Source organism: Myotis lucifugus, unplaced genomic scaffold (genome assembly GCF_000147115.1).
Source record: "Myotis lucifugus unplaced genomic scaffold, Myoluc2.0 scaffold_39, whole genome shotgun sequence".
NCBI lineage: Eukaryota > Metazoa > Chordata > Mammalia > Chiroptera > Vespertilionidae > Myotis > Myotis lucifugus.
The window spans coordinates 5,944,841-5,967,507 of NW_005871087.1; the positions used below are offsets into that span (position 1 = coordinate 5,944,841).

Genomic DNA, 22,667 nt, shown 5'->3' on the forward strand with positions numbered 1-22,667 from the left:
TTTTCTTGTTGATTGGTAACTTAAAGGATATTTGGAGAGATTTGGATTTCAGCAGCTGCCATTATCTTGGACTCCGGAAGTCCTCTCCACCCTGGTTTTTGACCCCTTTTGGAGAGTCTGCTGAAGCCAGAACCTTCTCTTACTCAGCTGCCTCATTTTAACCTTCTTCCTGAACCCTTTCTCCCATCCTCAGGCCGACAGCCTCAGTAGTAGAAAATGTGAAGCAAAGAACAGTGCGTAGACCTTAGTATTCCAAGTGCAATACCCCTTTCACAGAAAATAATATATATCTTTTTTATTTTAAATTTTTTTTATTGATTTTAGAGAGAGAGGAAGGGAGAGGGGGAGAGAGAGAAACATCAATTGGTTGCCTCCCACACACCCTCCAGGGATCAAACCCACAACCTGGGTATGTGCCCTGACCAGGAATCAAACTGGTGCACAGGACAATGCACAATCAACTGTGCCACACCGGCCATAGAAATTCCCCCGAGCATACTTTCATATTTAAATCATTAGGTGCATGGCTAGAACTGTGGCCTTGGCCATCCTCTCTCCCACCCCCCTGGAACAAGAGAGGCTGCTAATGAGTATTTAAGTTTTCTAACCTCTACACTGGGCGGGAGAAGGGGGCTAAAATGGATGTTGGATCCGCTGACCAACATTGCCCATCATATTCACCTACTACATCTCATCAATCATTATTTCTGCTCACTTCACCTCATGGCATCATTCTTGAATCTCCACAGCCACCTCCCTAATTCAAAACCGCATCCCCTATAGCCTCCACTTAAAAAAAAACACACCTCCAAAATGGTTTCTATTTGTTATGTGTTTTTGCTATCGTATTTGAGACTATTCAATTCTGCTATAAAAGACAAAACAAACAGGGTGGATGTAACTCTTGTTGGGGTCCAGCCTCAGCAGGTCCAGGGGTTCCCAAAGGTGTGGACTGAGGCCGCGAAAATGAAGGACACAGAGGCAGCATTCAGTTGATCGGTCTCGAGGTGCAAAGGAAGAAACAGTGGGTGTTGGAGGGCACAACAATCTGATGTCTTGCGTTCTAACTGCTGAGTCCTAAAGCTAAGAATCAGGTAAAAACACACTCGTCAGAAGCCAGCAGGCTCGCTCCGCGCTCCCGTCTGGATTCACAGCGGCACGTGGCTGAACAGGTAGGACAGGGATTCACCGTTGTGGTTCCTGCGGATCGCCTCGGCCAAGATCATCGAAATGTCAATAACCTGGATCTTGGAGCAGTGACTCATCTTGTCCTCTTGCGGGATTGTGTTTGTGACAACAACGGCCTCAAAGGGGGCACTATTTATTCTGGAAATAGCCGGCCCAGAGAAGATCCCATGGGTAAGGATGGCATAAACTTTGGTGGCTCCGGCCGAGATCAGCTTGTCAGCAGCGTGGCAGATGGTGCCACACGTGTCGGCCATGTCATCCACGAGGATGGCCACTCGGTTCTTCAGGTCGCCCACCAGCACCATCCGGTCCACTTCGTTCCCCTTCTTCCTCTCCTTGTGGATCAAGGCAAATTCCACATTCAACCTGTCTGCTATCGACGTGACCCTTTTGGCTCCGCCCGCATCCGGGGACATGATGATGCAGTTCCTCCAATCGGCGATGTTCTCCCGAATCCACTGCAGGACCGCGGGCTCCGCGTACAAGTTATCCACAGGAATGTCAAAGAAGCCCTGGATCTGAGGAGCATGCAGGTCCATGGTGATGATGTGGTCTGCGCCAGCGGCACGCGAGAGCATATCGGCCACCAGTTTCGCAGAAATCGGAGCACAACTCCGGTCCTTCTTATCCAGGCGGGCGTAGGGGAAGCACGGGATCACGGCGGTCACCCGGGACGACGACGCGATCTTGCAGGCCTGGATCATGAGAAGGAGCTCCGTCAGGTTGTCATTGACCGCCCCGCAGCCGCTCTGGATGATGTACACATCCTTCCCTCTCACGCTTTCAAGGATCTCCACTCTGGTCTCCTGGTTGCTGAACTTCTTGGTGACCACCTTGCCCAGCTCCAGGCCCAGCCGGTCGGCCACCCGCTGGGACAGGTCCTGGTGGGAGCTGCCGCTGAACAGCACGATGTTGGTCATCTTGGGGCTCGAAGGGGGCGCGGCGGGGGCACCGGAGCCTGCGGCGGGAGCGGGAAAGCCCGCAGCCGGACAACAGTCAAGCGCCAGATGTTGGGGTCTAACCTCAGCAGGTCCAGGGGTTCCCAAAGGCGAAGAAGGAATGATACCGAGACTGCGTTCAGTTGATCAGCAGCCTAGCCAGGTTCTCTAGCCAGGATCTCCAGCCAGGTACTGTCACAGAAAATAATAACCTCTCCTAAAAATATTTTACAATGCATTACAATTCATGAAGCTCCAATGCGAAATCAAAACCCTGTCACATAGAAAGCTCTAACTACACATGTAAACAAGTCTATGCTCTAAGTGGAATATTACGTTGGATTCATGGCTTTAAATTTATTTCATTACCAGCTATCTCGTGGCAAATGAAATGCTGAGAAGCCGGAATGAGAAGTGACTGCTCTGGTTCCCCTGCTCAGGAATTTCATCTCATACATGTGAGGTGCCATCTTCTGGCGAAAGCGCTTCTGCACCTCTAACCCACAGCAAACATTTCCTCTGAAACAGCCTATAATAATAGCATCTGGCCCACTTATTTCTGAAATAAATATAAAAAGGGGAAAGTCCTTTTGCTATTATTTAATCAGTTAAAAATATGAGTCTTCGAAATAAGTGCTGGGAATGATATCAATGTCAGTTTCCTGGTTTTGATATTGTACTGCAGTGAGGCGAGGTGTTAACATTGGGGGAGGCAGGGTGATGGATGCAAGAGGCCTCCGGGTACATTTCTTTGCAACTTCCTGGGTATCTATAATTATTTAAAACAAAAATGTTTTAAAAATTAAAAGAAAATAATGACAAAAAAAGAAAGGTTTTCATGTTCTATAGGAAAAGCTTTTAGTTTGAAAGATAGGACAGCCCTTATTAGCTGGGATCCAAGAGACAAGCTGTGCAGACACACTGCCCAGCAACCTAAATCCCATTGCAGATGATGTCAGCGAGAAATGCTTCACGTGCATCTGAGAAATTGATCTGCACTGATACCCAGGGCCACAGGAGTGGCTGTCTCAGGACTTCAGCTGACACGTGGCCTGAAGTGCTTGTCTTCATCCTGACCTGCCGGCTGGGAAATGTCTCTGAGCACACCTCATGCATTGTGCCATTGTTGCCTCTGTATGACAGGCTGAATAAAAACCCCCAACGATAGCCGGTCCTAATCTCTGGGTCCTGTAAATGTCACCTGGTTTTGAAAAGGGGCCTTGGCAGATGTTGTTAAGGATCTGGAGGTGAGACCATCCTGGCTTATCCAGGTGGGCCCTAAATGCAATCGCCAGTGTCTTCATAAGAGAAAGACAGACAGAGATTCCGCACAGACACGCTCCAAGGGGAAGGCAATGTGAAGGCAGAGCAGAGAAAGTTCTGCAGTTTCTGATGCTGGAGAGTGGAATGATGCAGCCACCTGCCAAGGAATGCCAGCAGCCCCAGGAATGCCAGGCCAGACCAGGCAAGGAACAGATTTTCCCCTAGAACAGGGGTGGGCAAACTTTTTGATTCGAGGGCCACAATGGGTTCTTAAACTGGACCGGAGGGCCAGAACAAAAACATGGATGGAGTGTTTGTGTGAACTAATATAAATTCAAAGTAAACATCATTACATAAAAGGGTACGGTCTTTTTTTTTTTTTTTAGTTTTATTCATTTCAAACGGGCCAGATCCGGCCCGCGGGCCGTAGTTTGCCCACGGCTGCCCTAGAGCCTCTGGACACCTTGATTTCAGCCCAGAAATACTGTATGTAGAATTCTGGCCTCCAGAACTGTCAGAGGAGAAATTGCTGTTGTTTTAAACCCCTAAGTGGATGACAGCAGCCACAGGAAACGAGTATGTCATGAGGGTAGGAAGTTTCCTGCACTGACCCAGACGGGATCCTTTGGACACCGTGGGTGGAGCACTAGATGGGGCATCAAGAGGCTTATGTTCTAGTTGATGTCTGAGGTCTCTTCTGCCTCAAAGATCCTGGCATATTACTCACTTCTGCTGCAGTTGCAACCTCTGTGCTCATGGGGGGAAAGATAAGTCTTCTAAAAGTAAGTGTATGTTTTTTCTATCTCATATTGCAACAGGCATATTCAGATGCTAATTGAAGTCCATTATCTTCTCCTACCATAGCCTGAGTATGTAATCTAATTAGTTCCAAACCTGCCCTCCCATTTCTCATTATGTTGACATAATGATTTTCAGAATGTTGCAACTGCAAATGTGATCTGTGCATCAGCATCACCTGGGAACTGGCTAGAAACGCAGGCTCTCCTCGCAGGCCTCACCCCAGACTTACTGAATCAGAACCTGCGTTTTCACACACTTTGCAGATGACTGTATTGTGCATAGTCAAGGTTAAGAAGATCTGCTTTAGGACCAGAAAACCAGCTACATCTCCAACGGCCTCACATAGCTGAGCCTTCATGTCAATTCTCAACCCTAGGTTTTATGCTACCCGGAAATGTCAGTGTTTTAAAGCACACCTTACCTTTAGCACAGATATAGCATCTACTGCTGCATTAGCACGCAGGAGATGGCGCTGACATAATACATACCATTGATAACACTGTCAACATGGTCGTTTCCCTAGGAAACAAAGGCTGTGTCTTTTCCCCAGCATTTGCTAAAATGCCGCTTTTATTTTTGGCTCTCCCACTGCCAGGTCTCATGTTGTTTTCCTCAAGCGGTGTTATGCTGGTGCCAGCTGGGAAGGGCCAGCTCAGCCCGCTGGGTTTTCCTTTGCTATTGTCACTATGCTCACAAGTTCGCAGCCTCGCCTTCTTTGGTCCCCAGTTTGAGAGCTCCGTGGGTGTTCCCTGGGCTTGTCTTGCAGTTTGTTTGGGAACAGTCATGTTTCCATAGTTCCGATTGCTCGGTTTGTCTGGCTTCCCACTACCAATGTTTTCACCCTCCCTGGGGCAGATTTGTCCATATTTGTTTCCCTTGTTTGCCACAGTGCAGCATTTTGACCCGATTTCACAAAAACACACGGTGCATTTCTCCTCATCCTGCCCTAATGGTTTAGTTTAGAGTGTGCCCTGTTTTGTCAAGATGAAAGTAAAAGTTGGCTTCCGTCTTTTAGCCGTTCCAACCCACATTCCATGGATGTGAACGTGGGATCCTTGAAGCTCATACATGGGGACACACCTTTTTTCCCTAGTTGTTTTTAGAGGAAATGATTTCCTGGTCTATATTTGTCCGCTGGAGAACAGTCCGTGATCACCAAGAGAAAAGAAACTAAAAAATAGCGAATTACTCAGAGAAAAACTCTTTGCTAGTGACTTAGTGAATAAGAAAAATACAAACCTCTCATCAACCTGACTTAAATCCTACCTCCCTTTGGAACAGGCCTCCTGGGGTTGCAGACTAGGCCATCGAAGCCACAAAAAGCAAATAATCCAGGAAATCCAATTGCCAGGGCCGGAGGATAAATAGGAGCAAGTCAACTTTAATTCCACTCTCTTGGCCAGAAAAAGCAGAGGAAATATAGGAATGGATTCAATGCTACCCATTCTTCAAACCAAATATTTATTTACAATAACCATATGGCCAATGTTTACTTGATTTGATATTTATTTGTATTTGTGTTCTATTTCCCCCTAGGCAACCTGAGAAATAAATGGCTATGTTTTTAAAATAGGATTAAGAATGAGTTGGCCATAGAAAGACTGAAGACTCTACCAGGCAAAGAGAACAGCATATGCAAAGGTTCTGAGGTGGGAACTTTGAACTTTACTATTTTCAGAGAATGAGAAAGGGGCCAGTGTGGTTATCATCTTCCCCCATAGTATAAAATCCACTCCCATAGATTGTATATTTGGTGGTGAAGATCAGGATGAAGAACTTGAAAATGGAAGAGCTAACAATCTAAGATTCTAGAAACCACAACTGAGTCAATCCTTTTGCTGTGACCAAAGGCAGTGTCATTGCTTTCACACAGGACTCCCAACCATGTAAAGGCTTCCCATCTCTCAAAATCTATAGAGGAATTCAGGGTGGATTTCTAGAAATAATGTGAGACAAAGCATTTGTCATTGCAGAAAACATTAAGCAGTATTTCTAAATTAGATCCCTTCCATCCCTTCCCCAAATAAACGGGTCTTTCTTTTTAGCAAAGGGCTGTAGAATTTTCCTAAGTAACTTTTTTTTTTATTTTGGTTCTAGCCTCGCAAAAATTTTACTTTCAGTTAACTCAAAATATAGAAAACTCTTATTCATTGCATTAGGCACAATGAAAATAGCGACAAAACCTACAAGAGGCAGAAGGGTAGGTCAAGGTAGTCGAGCTTTTGGCCCATGTCCCATAATATCTCCACAGTTAGTAGTCTACTGGTTGCTTTCATATGTAAGAAATGGGGTCCCTAAACTAGGAGTCAGAAAGCTTGGGTTTTAGGCCTGGATAAAAGCCTAAGAATAAAGTATATATCTTGTTCACCTTTGTAGAATTAGCTCTTTTGAGGAAACAGTAATTTAATACTAAATAAAGGGCTGAATGCTGGCTGGCTAGCTGGCTCACTGGCTAGCTCATTGGCTGGCTGCATAAATGAGTGAGACTGAAGGGAGAAAACAGAGCACAGGCCAGAATAAGATTGCTCAAAGTCAGGTCTTTTAAGAAACATTGCCAACGGATGATTAGTTTTCTCTTAGTTGGCCATAGATAGGAAAATAGACATTGGCTTCACTTCCAATCAAATACTCATACCATTCCATAAAGATGGGCATTAGCCATTTGATTTTGAGAAAACCTATCAAACTCCATTGGCATCAACATTCTCATCTCTAAAATGAAGTAGCTAGACGAGGCTATTTCTAGTTTCTTTTCATTTCTAACTCCTTAGGGTTCTATGATATTCACTACTAGGCACAAGAAGATCCTTGATCATGAGAAATGTATTTCAGAACCTCAGTTTAAGGGCAGTGGCCTTTCTGCCATTTTCTCTTTCAACTTGGAAAAAATGCTTAGAACGCTGACATTAATCTCATCAAAAATATTGAACTAGGCATTTTAAGCACATGAAATATTTACATTGAAAGAAAAAAAGAAACAATAAATTCTTGTTTTCTGTGGAGTTCCCAATTTTATAATTCATCTTGTTATGTGGCCAAAAATCTCTTTGGCAAGAGTCTAATTCCATCCCCCATGCCACTCCTCAGAATTCTCCATCTGATATGCCTGATGATTGGTCATAATTCCTTTCCTTGTTTAAAACACCTCTTCCCACTTTTTCCTCCGGGAAAATTGCCTTTTCTCACTTCATGTGGTTCTGGTGATAGGGGCAGGGACTTTTACCAAGATGTACCACCTGACACAGGAGTGGGCACATGACCAGTGGTGGCCAATCATGTTGTACTTTCTAGAATTTGCTTCTTGGATGGAGACTCCCAGAGACAAAAATGGTTTAGAAATGACTTATCCAAGGGCAGCCCTAGAGAAGTAGCTGAGGATGTTCTAGTTCTAAGATTCCAGGCCGTAGTTCTACAACCTGAGCTTACATCAGAATTGCCTGGAGGGCCTGTTATAACACAGATCACTGGTCCCCACCCCTAGAATTTTTGATTCAGCAGATTTGATATGACAGGAAATTTCAATTCTAACAAGTTCCAAGGTGATACTGATATTGCTCATATAGGAACTGCACTTTGAGAACTACTGATTTCCAGAAACACCCTAGAGCCTTTCTTTTGTTGAAGTCTTGTTTTCCAACATGTTCCTCAGTCTGAAATTATCCAGAATCCTTCTAAACAATTCAATTTTATTGTTTAAGTTACCATAAGTCACTTTAAGTCAGATTCTATAATTTGTAATAGAATTTTGGAAATGCAGATTTTCTGAAGCATGGGATGCCGAGGCACACTGTTTAAGTTCTCTTGGCCAATATGATGCTTATATTTTCCAAGGTCCACAAATGCATGGGTGAATCCTTCTAGTTCTTCCTGTCTCCCTGACCACCTGCCTACCTTGGGCTCCGAAGTTGTCCACGGGCCTCACCCCTGCTCTGTCTGAATTTCCCCTGCCCCAAATACCTGCTACTTAAGCCAGTTCCTAAGTTCATAATCATCTACACTGGGTCCCATCCAGATGGGTAAGAGCCTTGACTAAGACCATTGTTCAGGATGTCTCTTCTTTTCTGACCTTTTCTTTGGAAATAAATCTTACTTTGCTTATTTATTTAAATATGTATTTTTGTTTAACATCCAAAACAAATCTCATGTTAGATGTTAAGTTACAATGGCTTATTTATTTAAATATGTATTTTATTTAACATCCAAAACAAATCTTATTTTAGATGTTAAGTTACAATAGTGGTCTTCTTAAAAATGTTCTTAGCATGATGTCCCCAAAATGAACACTCATACCACAGATATTTTCCTGCTCTAGTGAGAGTAAGTTTTTGAAATTTTGAGAAAATGCTTCAGCCATCTGTCCTCTTTCCCTCCAGCTGTGGTAAAGATATCTAATTTTTGCTGGTCTTTTACAAAATGATAAACTTTAAACTCAGGCAACCTGTGGACATAGACTTAGACAAGTACCCCCTTTTATCTTACTACTCCTACCATTGCTCTGGAGTATCAATGTAGATGTTGCCGCCTTTGGGAAGTTACTTTCTGTCTCAAGACTGGTGTTGCTTCCCTGCTGTAGTTCCCATAGCAACTTCTCTCTCATTATGGACTGCTTATCAGAACATAATTACCTGTCTGCTTTCTGTATCCCTCCTCCCTCTACTACACCTTAAGCTTCTTGAGGACTCTCGGTTATTATATCACTGGTATCTAGGACAGGGCATTATCTGAACATTATGTAGATACAAATGTTATCACATTCTGGGTGTCAGGTGGGTGTGTCAGCTGATATGCTAAACATTAGTACAGTTGTTTTTGCCTACCCAGCATCCATTTCCCCCCTTTCCTGGTGAATTCACCCTGGTACTTTATGGTGAAATCACTTCTCCCGCAACCTTGAATAGTGTGCTTTGAGTAAGGCAGACCCCACTCTAGGCTCCATGGAGCAACATACTAACAACACTTGGTATTTTAAGCATTTTCGACCAAGACTCAGAAAAAATTTCTTTCTGCCTCGAATTAATGAAATGGTCCCCTCAGAAAGTGCTAATGTGAGCAATCAGAACCCTGAAATAGCTCAAAATAGTTTCTCAAAAAAGTCCTTTAGATTTCTACCCAAGAAGAACTATCACAACGATCTGCTTGGGCAAGCCTTTCAGCCACATTTTCTAAGAGTCTTCTGACACAGCTGGTGAATTGTCAAGTCCCATCCTTCCAACCACAGTGACTAGCTCAGGAATGGACATGAGACCCAAGGCAGGACATCAAAAAGCCACCAGAGATTTTAGTGAGGACTCTTGGCAAAGAAGCTCCTTATTTCGACTGGGTTGACTAAGCCTGAGCTGCTATAGCCATCTTTGCCTCCTCATGAGAAGAATGTGCCTGGCCCACGAAAACGGGATAAACCCTAGTCAGGCCACACAATTAGGAAGTGTTCTTGAATTATAGCCTTTTGTAAAAAACAACAACAACAACAAAACAAAAAACAGTAACCTAGTACATAAAATATCTCTGATTTCTGTGAGCCACTCTAGCAAATTAAATTCAAGGAGGGGATTGTGGAAACCTCTAATCTGTAGCAAGTTGGTCAGAAACACAAGGACAACCTGGGCTTTAGACTGACAGCTGAAGTTGGGGGAGGGGCCAGTCTTGTGTGATCCAACGACTTAACCTGTGGGATCTGATGCTATCTCCAGGTAGATCATGTCAGAATTCAGTTGAATTGTAGGATGCCCAGCTGGTGCCCAAAAAGTGCTTATTGGTGTGGGAACACCTCTCCTTACCGTCACCCTCACTCCCCACCCCCACCATCAGAACTGGATACAGAACCTTTTACTTTGGCTTTGGCTTAATACAAATACCTCAGTGGATCTTTGATGCAAATAATAGGTTAAATAGGGATTTTAAAAGATCTTTTGACTCACTGGTCACAGGAGATTGCTTAAGACCTTGGGATATGCCTGAAAATTCTATAAAGCGGGGGAAAGGTCCAAAATAAAAAGCTGGAGCTTCCAAAGACACACTTCTGACCCTGATTATGATGAGCAATTTTTAAATGATAGTGATGTGATTAGATAATGATGGTGGACTAAGCCTCTTCAAATACTCAGAAATACTGGTAATACACAGCCCCAGCCTCCACTACCTATTATTTGCATTTCCCTTTGCTGATGATTTTTGCAAGTTCTAAATGTTTCTTCTATGTGTTCAATTCTGCATTATAAAATTCTTCTCTTGTGACAGCCACATGCAACTTGTTATTCTCTTAAAAGATTGTACAATTTCATTAGAACTAGAAAGGGCTTTTGGAATGTTACCAAACTGGCAACATTCATCTGGCAATAGATCTTGGCCTAAGTAGGACAGGATTTGATTGAATTAAAGGGCTAAACCTTCTGAGTGAATGATCCAAAACTTTTGGAAGAATATCAACAGTGTTTGCCAAACTGAACAGATCCCTGTGATTATAGGCAGGTGAAAGATCCTTTTACTCTACTAAAAAAAAATATATATATATATATATATATATATATATATATTGACTTTTACAGAGAGAAAGGGAGAGGGATAGAGTTAGAAACATCGATGAGAGAGAAACATCGATCAGCTGCCTCCTGCACACCCCCTACTGGGGATGTGCCCGCAACCAAGGTACATGCCCTTGACCAGAATCGAACCTGTGACCTTTCAGTCCGTAGGCCGACGCTCTATTCACTGAGCCAAACTGGTTAGGGCTACTCTACTCACTTTTATTGGTACATTATTTACTTCACCAGGAACCCAATAAAATGGTTTCCTGAAAGGGTTATTACTTGACTTCAGAAATTTCAAAACTCTGATATGTCCTCTTACTCAAAAGAATGATAACACTGCTTGCTTTTGAATTTTAAAATACTTGCTTTATCTTAACATGTGGTTATAACTCAAAGTATTTAATGTCTGATATTTACTGACCCCCTAGAGCAGTAGTTCTTAACTGAGGGCAATTTTGCCCCATGGCACATCTGGAAACATTGTTAGTTGTCACAGCTGGGGATGGGTTCTATTGGCATCTACTGGGTAGAGGCCAGGGATGCTGCTAAATATCCTTCACAAGACATCCCCACAAAACAAAGCATTATCTGGCCCAAAAGGTTAATAGTGTTGAGGGTGAGAAACCCTGCCCTAAGACCATGTGGGATTCTGAAGGTATGAGAGCCTATTCTTGCCTTGGAGTTCTTTAGAATCAAGATGAATAAAACCGTCCTCCTACGGTGTGATGCTTGTATGTGATGTATAGAATTAACCTCTTACTCTACATGTTCTATCTAATTGGTTTGTAAACACTTTGAGACAGGGACATACTTAATTATTTCTTGGTCAGAAAGTGGTGGTTAGTTAGCTCTTTTCTAGTCTGGGAGTATTGAGGGTAGCACAGTTAACTCTCAGATACTCAGCAAAGTAAGGGTTAAAAGTTAGAGATCCAAAATTATGCTTGAAAAAAGTATGAGTCAAAGTGGGCTCAGATGGATTTTATGTAAATGTAAGTAAAGTTATATCCAGTAATTTAAAACATACTTTTCATTCGAATATGCACATATAATACAAGTAATCAATTGCATGTAATATTTAACAAGCACTTAATATAAATTAGTTGATGAAAAGATTGCCCCAAAATTATTATATATTAAAATAGTATGTTATTTTGTATATCTTAGCTGCCCATATCAATCCCATTCCACCCGCAAATATTAAACAGGAATCAGAAATAAGTAAAAGATGCAATCCTAAATATATGCTCCTTTCCATTCTCACCTAATTCCTGCATTGCCTGATGCAGCCATAGCTCTGATGCCATCGGAATTACTTAGCTATCTTCCTCCTCCTTTCCTTCTCTAGGGGGCAGCCTATGCTTTGGTTGGAGCTCTGATCAAATATAGAAGTGGTATTCTGCTTGATTGTGGAGGCAAAGGCACATTCCCAAATTATAGTGCATACCTTGTGGCATTGGCTATTCTAAAGTTCCAAACTATTGTTACTCTGCAATATGGAAATTTGTAACAATACTCTTTTTCCAAGGGTACTGCGTATTTAAAGATAAAACCTATGTTAAATTGTAAACATATACATATTCCCATATCATCAAAAGGGCAGCAAAGTTGTTCTAACTAATGATATCAACTCAACTTGAGGAGGTTCACAAAGGCTGATGTATACAATCATCAGAGAAATTAATTTGCAATAAGCTATATAACTGCCAAGATAAAACCTGTGAGTTGACAAACCCATAATCCAAAAATTCTTGTTTAGTATGAGTACATAAGAACTATCAATCATATACTAGTAATTTAAATGTTTAATAACATCAGGCCCTGATAACCCAATATCCACAGAATAAAGTAGCCGGATTTGTGCCAGGTCTTTAATGTAATAAAAGAGATGTTTGACCTATTACGGAGCAGTTAAATTTATTTCTCCTGTATTTTGGGCTTTCTCACTTCCTACTCCTTGCCTTTAGTAATTAAAGTGAAAATACTCCAAAACCTGACCCTTAGGGACATTCAACACTCTGTTCTCCTAAAGAAATCAAACTGAATGCTGCAAACAGCAATGCAGAAATAAAGAGATCCCTTGTAGCCTGAAGATATCAGGAAATCCTTGCCACTTGACTTGTGAAAATTTCAGTTCACTAAGCTCTTGTATGCTTGACTATTAAAATCTAAAGGCATCACTATTTATCTGATATCACTATAAAATGGAATCAGGATTCGATTATATAATTAGATATGATGAGCAAGCCATCCAAAAGGCAGCAATGAAGAGGGATGAATCACAGATACAACAAACAGAATATGATTATGCAGGAAGGACATGAAAAGCAGTGAATTCATGTGAAGCATGTTTAGGGGTGAAATGGATTTACAAAACCGAAGGAGAGAGTTTTATTTATGAAAATAACTTTCCTCTATTAGGTTCAAAAATGCTCTTTAAAATAATGTTATTGCTCATAAAAACACGGAAAATTACATGGACATGCTGATTTAAACACAAACTAGAACATACAGTGTTATTTCACTTATATGAAATTAAAATCTGATAAAATTATTCACTAGAGATAGAGGACAGGTTAGGGTTACTTTTGGAGGGAAGTACTGACTGAGAGGGGGCATGAGGGAGCCAGCTGGGCTATCGACCAGACTGCCTGCACACCTGTCCTCTCATGTTATATGTCAGGTAGCTCCCACAAGAGTCCCCTGAGTTTCTAGATCTAGGGCAATAAAACCCAGTTGTCCATACCCAGGAGATGGCAGACGTTGCTGATTTTAAAAAGGCAGCGTTGAGGGTGGGATGGAATTAGAAGGAATGCAGTCCTTCATCAAATGCAAGACTCTGCAGATCAGAAACCTCGGAGTTAGTTCAACTGGGTACATCTTCTAGAAAGCATAAGACAATCTACCCCTCTGTAAGGTTTCAAAATACCTCAGCCAGGAAGCACAAGATTCATATCCGTATTAAGAGGACAAATAGACAGCTATGCCTACTTGTTTGACTAGAAAGGCTTTTACACGTCAATAAAGTGCTAGTTTGTCACCATTATGTGGCATGTGGGCCCATAAAGAACACTTGCCGAAAGTCTTTGCACATTCAGATTAAAATAAAACTGCTGAACAAAAGCTATATTGTACGTAGGCCTAACCCTGAATAGCTAGAGGGGGTTTTCTATAAGGGTTTTTAGTTACATGCACTGAGAATATACCCATCTCTGGTTCAGTTTATTGGAGAGCCAGGAGTTTTTTTTATGAGCAAACACATTAGACTGAGCTGTATTTCCTAAAGGATTACTTTATTCTTTCAAGTACATTGCATTCACATCTAAAAGTTAGAGTTATCTATCGACAAAACAATAAGTTGATCAGAAAGTGGGCAAGTGATTTCATGTTTTATCTTAAAAAATGAAGTTTCTAACCATAGTGTCAAAACACTTGTAGAAACCAAGGGTATAGTCAGCTTTGCAAAATGAATATCTTACAGCCTCACATGGTCCCGGATCTCATCCACAGCCAGGCCATTTGGAGACTCCTCACTTGAATGTATTCTAGCCACAAGGTGAATAAGGACATTTTAAAATAAAAAGTTAAAAACATATAAAAATAATTCATATACAATATCATCCTTTATCCACAGAACCACTGGCCACCCTGGGGATCTCAGAGCCCTGCTAGGTTCTCTGGACATGGGTCTCCAGGATGGTCCACTTAGTCTGTGCCTCCAGCCTGCTGCCTTCCCCACGTGACCCAGACTAGGACACCTTGGGAATTCATCAGGCAGGAGCCTGGGGATTTCTGCATCAGGCGGTGCGCTGACGAAAACATCAAACGTGTGCAATCCTGGAACCACCCTCACAGAGGAGAACTCAGGTGCAGTGGTGTCTGCCATCTTCCTAATCTGCCAACGCCCTTCTATTATTGAACCGGTTTACAAATCACAGCAAAATGTGCCCCCAGCCCCCAAGAGCTTCATGAGAAAATGGAACAAATTTAGAAGGATTATTCAGGAGTGCTGATTTTATTTTAGGATAAGTGATGAAATTTATCTTGTTGATCATGCCTAGAATTCTTTTATATTGTAAAGGGCAGTGCACGGGATGTAGAAACCAGAAACCTGGGACTTCATTTCATCTCTTTCCCCAGCTCTAATCTTGGGCTAATCAAGACCCTTCTCTGTCCCTGATTCTTGTCATAGGGTAAATGAATGTGTTGTCTTTGTTTGTTTGTTTTCTCCTTCCAAAATTATGCTACAATGAGAAGGAAGACAGCACTAGCCCGGCTGCCAATATGAAGACACATTTTTTGCTTAAGAAGCTAGAAGGTCTGGATAAGGCACTATAAAAATAAATTGCACATTATCACAATGAGCATACTGGAACCAATTAATTATTTCAATTTCACAAAAGACTTCAGGATGTTTTATTTATTTTTCATCCCATCTATATATTTAGGACTAGAAAAATGAGCTGGAAATGCAAGTAGACAAAAAAAAATCTTATGTACTAGGCAAAAACTAATAATTTTCAAGCATTTAGTTTTCATTATCTTTAATCACAAATTATGTTCAGTTTTACTTTAGCATACTAATAATTTTCAAGCATTTCAACAACTTTTTTACTAACATTATCAGTATTTTAAGATTGCTTTTCAACTAAGAATTTTCAAACTAATTTTCAAGCATTTATTGTTCATGGTATCATTTAATCAACAAAATCATGTTCAGGCTTCTTTAGTGTAATGGTTGCCATTTTGTGTTGAGAAAAGATGACATGAATTAATTACATGTTGACATTTGGTAAATCAACATACTTAATTAATTCTTCCAAAATGAGCATTTTCTTTTTCTGTTCTCCATTTTTTAAATTGTTGGCTTCACTTGAAGATGTGGCTATGAGGATTTGGAGTCTCCTTCAGCCTTTTATTCATTTTTTATAATTTTGGGTTTGATTTTTACATGATACAGTTTTTCTCCACTGCTTGGCAGACTTGACCTGGTTTTGGGGGGTGGAGGTGTATATTTGCCAGATTGAAATTTAAAGAGAAAGACAGATGACCCCTCTCAGGGTCCCTAAGGTGGAGGCCTCTTAGATCCAGCAGGTTACAGAGAAATTGGCAACTGCAGGGTTGGGCCAATGTTTGCCAGATTTCCTTATTTCCTGAATGTTTTCTTAATTGATTTTTTTTTTAGAGAGAACGCAAGGGAGAGGGATAACGAGATAAAACATCAGTGAGAGAGACACATTATTGATCAGCTGCCTCCTGCACACCCCCTTACTGGGGATCAAGCCCGCAATACAAGCGTGTGCCCTGACCAGAGATCAAACCAGTGACTTCTTGGTTCCTGGGTCAAGGCTCAACCACTGAGCAACACTGGCCGGGTATATTTTCTTATTTCTTCAGAGAATTTAGAGAACTAGTATTTTTCTTCTACAGCTCGTGGAACAGCAGAAAACTCTTGGATTATTCCAGAGATGAATTTCCTAGATAATTCTTAACAATGTGAACGAAATGGAATTGATATTCATTAACTCCAAGTGTAATAGTGGCAACCTTCTAATTATACTAGAAAGTCAGCAACATTAGCTACAGTAAAATACTTATTTCAAAGGAAAGTTTTTAAACAGCATTTTTTCTTTCAATACCTGATATCACGCCAATTAGTGACTTACATATTTAAATAAATATCCAATTAAATACAATTGCATGTCTCAATTTTCCATTCTACTTAAAGTGTAAATTTGTATAGATTCACAGTAATACTATTTAACAATGTTACATAATTAGCTCAAATTTTAGAAACTAAATATTTAGCAGAAATGAAATGCCCCAGTGTATAAAAAGGATCATAAGCCATCACTCTGCCCTGAACATCAAATAAAATTTTCGGAACCTTCTAAGACTACAACTTGATGATTTGAGCAGTAATGACCTTGAAAACTAAACAAATGTGTGAAGCAAGTGCTGGGGGGCGGGGGGGGGGGGGGGGGGTGGGAACAGCCAGGGAGGTCAATGGGGGGGGGGGGAAGGAGACATATGTAATACTTTCGAAAATAAAGAATTAAAAACAAAAACAAAAAAAAACAAAAACCTAAAAATATGTTGTAGGACTATTGGGATCAGGAACGGTTGAGTGAAAGTGTGCCTAAGAAGCACCACCAGATGGCAGGAGAGGAGAAAGAATTCCAAACTTGAAGAAATGATCGGCTTTTCCATGCCAGAGGGTGGAGGTTTTAGAAGCATGACACACCTCTTACCTGAACTTTGGGCGGTGGAAAATACCAGTAGGAATCAGACCTCCTATTACAGGGCCGCCAGGGTCTGCCTCCCAGCCCTGGTTCCCCATGAACTGCAGTAGGATGGGGGTCGTGTCGCATGATAAGCTCTCTGGACTTCAGATTCCCATTTTCTTTTGTAAAATCAAGATCAAATCCTACATAATGATCAGTAATTTTTTAAATATGTTTTTATTGATTTCAGAGAGATGAAGGGAGAGGGAGAGAAATATCAATGATGAGAATCATTGGTTAGCTGCCTCCTGCATGACCCCTACTGGGGATGGAGCCCACAACCCAGGCATGTGCCCTGACCAATAATTGAACCTCCTGGTTCATGGGTTGATGCTCAACCACTGATCCACACCATTCAGGCAAGAGTTTGTCATTTTAAGTGAACCAAAGGCATCTCTGAATACTTCAACTTTTTCTTCTTTTTAGGCAATATTTAACTAGGCCTGTGCTAACTAGAACTCATGAATTAGTGATCCCTATGCAGGGTAGCCTCACTGCCTAGCCCCAGGGGTGCCATTCCACACAACCTCCAGGGAGCCTTCTGAACAGCTGAGCACAGCCTCCCTGCCCTGTCAAAATCAGGCCAAATAGTTTAGTGATCCATAGGTTCTCTGAAAGGGTTTTAAACAGCCTCAATTGCATTTCTTTACAACTTCCCTGGGAATTTCTTCAAAAGGCATGTGTGTGTCTTTGTATGTATGTATGTATGAGAGATACATTACATTACATTGACTCACAGAGTCTCTGAGTTAGAATTATTCATTCATCTCTTACTTGGACTTAAAGCAAATTACTTAAGTCCTCTGTGGCCCAATTTTCTCATCTATAAAGTAGAGTAAAAAATGTCTATCATGTAAAGTAATGATGAGCAGGGCCATCTGAAGACATTCATAGGCACTAGGCACTTGGGGAGTTTTACCTTACAAAATATTAAGCACTTATACTCTTTATTAAATATAAGAAATCATTTTTTAAATGTTTGAGAGTTTTATCATTTTATTGTCAAAATGATGAAAAATAATTTCAAGGCTCCAGTTCTCCTTTTGTGTTTTGAAGTCAATATTTTTTTCCCCAAGTCTTAACCAGTTTTATAATTTGTTGCAGAGCCATAGGCCTAGACACTGTTCCTACAGGGGTAACGGATAATACGTCTCTGACTGTAAGTTTAAATGAGATAATGCACATGAAGTATTTCACACTGTACAGACCCGTAAAAAAGCATGTGACAACTGTCAGCTGGGCTTATTCATAGTGTTTACTGCAGAACTTCTGAGGCTATCCAGAGACAAAAGGAGAGGCCAACTAGAACCAGGACTTTCAATCCGGGCTGCATATGTGAATCACCTGCCATGGTCACTTGCCAGGTCAATTACAACAGACTCCCTTGGTGTGGGACCAAGGTATATTTTTAACACTCTCCGGTTACTCCAATGTACAAAGTTGAAATCACTGAGTTAAGCAGAGGTAAGCATTCCTCTTCACAGAAGAAGAATGTTTCCCTTTAACGTAATGGTTCTCAAGGTGTCATCCCCAGACCAGCAGTTTACTTGGGACTTGTGAGAAAAGCAAAGTTATAAGACCCTCTGAATCAGAAATTCTGGGGGCCCAGCTATCTGGGTTCTAACCTGATAAGTAGTACATTTTGAGAATCATTACTTCAAAGAAACATGTCTGTGTTCTGTCAACTCTCAGGACCTCATCATTGATTATCTGTTAAAATTTTAGGATGACAGGGCTTGAAAATGCCAATATTATTTGAGTCACAGCACACGAGAAATCATTATCTTCCAATGGTTGACAAACAGGTTGTTAACTCTTCCATCTCAAACTACCTGCTCAGATAGCAATCAATAGATATAGTTGTCACAATTGTCATTCCTCACAATTATGTTAAACTCTCCCAGTCCATATCCTAACTTCTCAAGGGCTGAAGGTGTGGTGAGCACAGACAAAATTTCTCCTCCCTCCATAATCTTTTGATTCCATGATCTCTAAATTCTCTTTCCACAAAAACTCTTTTCATGCCCCTCCCTGTTCATTCTTGAAACTGCAGGGTTCATAAGCACATCTTTGAAATGTCTTCAAGTAACCTTTCTCCTTCCTAAGAGTGATTTATATACCAAAGGTGGGGAGGATTGCCTTGGCCTCTCACATAGGGATCCTGGGTAGGTATTTTTATATTATTTCCTTCTTTTGCCTATTTTGTGGGTAATTTTCACCCCTGTTTCTTCCATACTCCTACCAACGTGGTCTTTTTCCATTTTGCATTTGCCATATTTCATCAAATTGTCCTAGTAAACATCATCTCATTTATTATTCCAATGTGTTTGAAGGGCTACATTCAAAGCACTACTCATGCTGTGAAATTTGGTCACAATTTAGAAACTTGCAAAGCCTTCTTCCCTTGGGGATGATAGCTATAATCTGACTAATGAACCTGGCTGGTTTTTACTCATTTCTGTCCCAGCCTTTCCTCAAACCCCAAACTTAGTCCTTTGGGCTTCCAATGGTCTGTTATATATGCCCCAGCATCCCCTCCAGAATATCCTCTCCCTCCTTCTCTCCATTAGTTCCACCCAGAGCAATGACTCCCAAACTTGGCTACACATGAGGACAATTGGAACTCTTTGCTAAAATTCCAAGTCTTAGAAAATATGATTCAATTGGACTGAACTTTGACGGAGAAGTAGGGTATCTAAAAAATTCTCCAGGTGGTTCTAACATGCAGCAAACGTTAAGAACCATAATCCTGGAGCAAACCCACCTGCTAAAATGGCTCCTGCACCCTCTGCAGTCTGGCACTTTGCTGCCCTCTGCTGGCTTCGTTCAGCTTCTTCAACTGGCTCGGCCCTCTGAAAGCTGCAATAGTACCCTTTGGTTTAAAAGTGTAAAGTTGGTTGCAGGTATCCATGAAATTTAGTATACCCTAACTCTCCCTTTTTACTTTATTTTGTTTATTTTTTCATCTAAAAGAGTATCTAGGCAGAAAATCGGACTTTTTTTTCTGGCCTGATGCTATTTTCTTGTTTGAGTAAGAGATATTGGGTGGATCAGGAAAGAGGAGAAAAAAGAGTTGGCATCTGTTCACAGACACTCCTGGTTGTGAGGTTCAGAGAAAAGTACTCTGGGCTACAGAGGTTCTTCTGAAATAACAGGTGGTGCTGGAGTGATGCAATACAAAAATATTTGAGGGTTTCCTTTTGTGTGTTTTAAACACTCATGCTGTCCTTTTTCACAGCAATAATAGCATTGATATTTAAACTTTGTCAGTTTTTACTGTGTGCCAGCCAGGGTTACAGGTGGTTTACCTCTTCCCTTACAACAATCTTTTATCCCTACTTTAAAGATAATAAAGATGTCTCAGAAGAATTAAGTGACGTGTTCAAGAAAACCGAGTAGGTGACTGTTATGGGCTGAATTATGTCTTTTCCAAATTGTGTATGTTGAACCCCTCCCTAACCCACAGTATCTCAGAATGTAACCACATCTTGATATAGAGTCTTCAAAGAGGTAATTAAATTAAAATGAAGTCATTAGCCCTGACCAGTTTGGCTCAGTGGATAGAGTGACGGTCTGTGGACTGAAGTTGTTCCAGGTTCAATTCCGGTCAAGGGCATGTACCTTGGTTGTGGGCACATTTCCAATAGGGGGTGTGCAGGAGGCAGCTGATCGATGTTGCTCTCTCATCGATGTTTCTAACTCTCTATCCCTCTCCCTTCCTCTATAAAAAATCAATAAAATATATTTTAAAAAAATAAAATAAAATGAAGTCATTAGAGTGTAGCCTAATACATCTGACTGGTGTCCTTATAAGAAAAGGAAATTTGGAGGGAACAGGATATGAAGACACAAGGAAAAGATGGCCATGTACAAACCATGTACAAAAAAGGTGGCCTGGAACAGAACCTTCCCCCATGACTCTCCAAAGGAATTCACCCTGTTGACACCTTGATATCAGACGTCTCACGTCCAGAACTGTGAGAAAATACATTTCTGTCAAGCCACCCAGTCTGTGGTACATTGTTATAGCAACTCTAGAAACATACAGGGACAGAAAGAATTCAAAGCCAGGCCTGCCAATGTCAAGCCTTTGCTCATTCAACCACTCCACAACCTCGATCCTTGAAACTATAAACTATTAGAAGCTAGTACTATGGATGAGCATAAAGTATTATGTGTCCTTATTTTCACTTTTCATATCATTACTTTCTGCACTTCAACAGCCAAAAAGAGTCCTACTTTGGTGGAATTACCTTTATCTAGTACCTCACAGTAAATCTTCATATCTTTGTTAAGTACTATTTTTTATCTGTATCTCTCTCTGGCCATGCCATAGAATCTTCCTTTCAATGCCTGAACTTCTGTACCCTTCAGGTTCAATTCAATCTAAAGTTGTTTTCTTTTATCTCCCTAAGATCATAAACACTCGCCGCTTTTCCTCTCTTATCTGATTTGCCTTTCACGGTTACATTTTCGATAATTTTCCTTTTCATGAGAATTCTGAATACCCACACATTTTTCATATTAAAAACGTAGATAAGCATGCTCTACTGAACTTTTTTCCCAATAAACAACTAGATCATTCAAATTGCTCAGATTAGCCAAGCCCCATTATTAGCTAATGATCTCATATGCTGCTCAGAAAAGGATTCATCCAGTTTTTGCTAATTAGGAAACTTGCCTTTTCTTCCCTTTTGGATAATAAGCTTCTTATTGATTTCCACTCTGAAGTATTAAAAACAAACAAACAAAAAAACCCACCCTCCGTTCATCTTTACCTCTGTGAATGAAATAACAACCACATATTTTGGGATCCCACTTCCTTCTACTTGTCCCCTCTTCCATTCAGTTTTGTGTGTGTTTTAAAGTATATGTTCATGCCTTTTCAGCATTTTGAGGCCAGCAGCAGGATTTATAGATCGGATTCCTATTGCAACATCAGGATGAAAATACCACAAACATTTCATGGGCCTCCACAGCCCACCTGAGGTTTCCTATGACTCAGAACATCGAGACAGGCTCAGTGAATCATGTAGTCAGGACGACCGCAGGATTAACCTCACACCTCCAGGACCAAGGATAAACAGCTGGATATAGATGCTGTTTTTACGTAATCAAGCAGGCCTTTCTAGAGGCTTCTGGGTGAGTTGGGCCCTGGGGTCCCTTTGGAGACAGAGTCTGCATCCCACATCCATGTGGGTTAATAATGCTCCATCCTCCGAGGAGGAGGCTTAAACCCTCCACGTGGGTGTCCTCAGTGCATCATCAAGCTTCTTAGTTGGAAGAAGCAGAAAGTGGACTCTGGGTGCTATACACAGAAAGTTAATCGATTGAAAAGATATTGGATAGCTTTCAGAATTACCATGAGGGCCAGAGAACAGAGCTCAGGAAACAAGGGCCAGCAGACAGCGGCCAGGCCACACCTTGGCAGAGATCCAGTCTAGAAGGGACAGCACTTTCATTTCCACTAAAAACTGAACGTGACGGTGGCCTCCTAAGATTGAATGCGGCTCAGTTGCAAAATTCGCTCTTCGATGGTTAGAGCTGCTTTGCATCACTACCGCCAACCTCAGATACAGACCAAGCAAGTGCAATTGGCCACCTCTGAGTTGGGTGCCTGCTTCCCAAACCAAACTATGAAATTGTTCCTCAGGTGGTGTAATGCAATT

The 22,667-nt window shown here is 41.3% G+C and overlaps 1 pseudogene; it reads right to left on the bottom strand.

Annotated features, from left to right (window-relative positions):
- Nucleotides 1-372: 372 nt before the first annotated feature.
- LOC102426264 lies at nt 373-2,131 on the bottom strand (annotated as a pseudogene).
- Nucleotides 2,132-22,667: the final 20,536 nt, after the last annotated feature.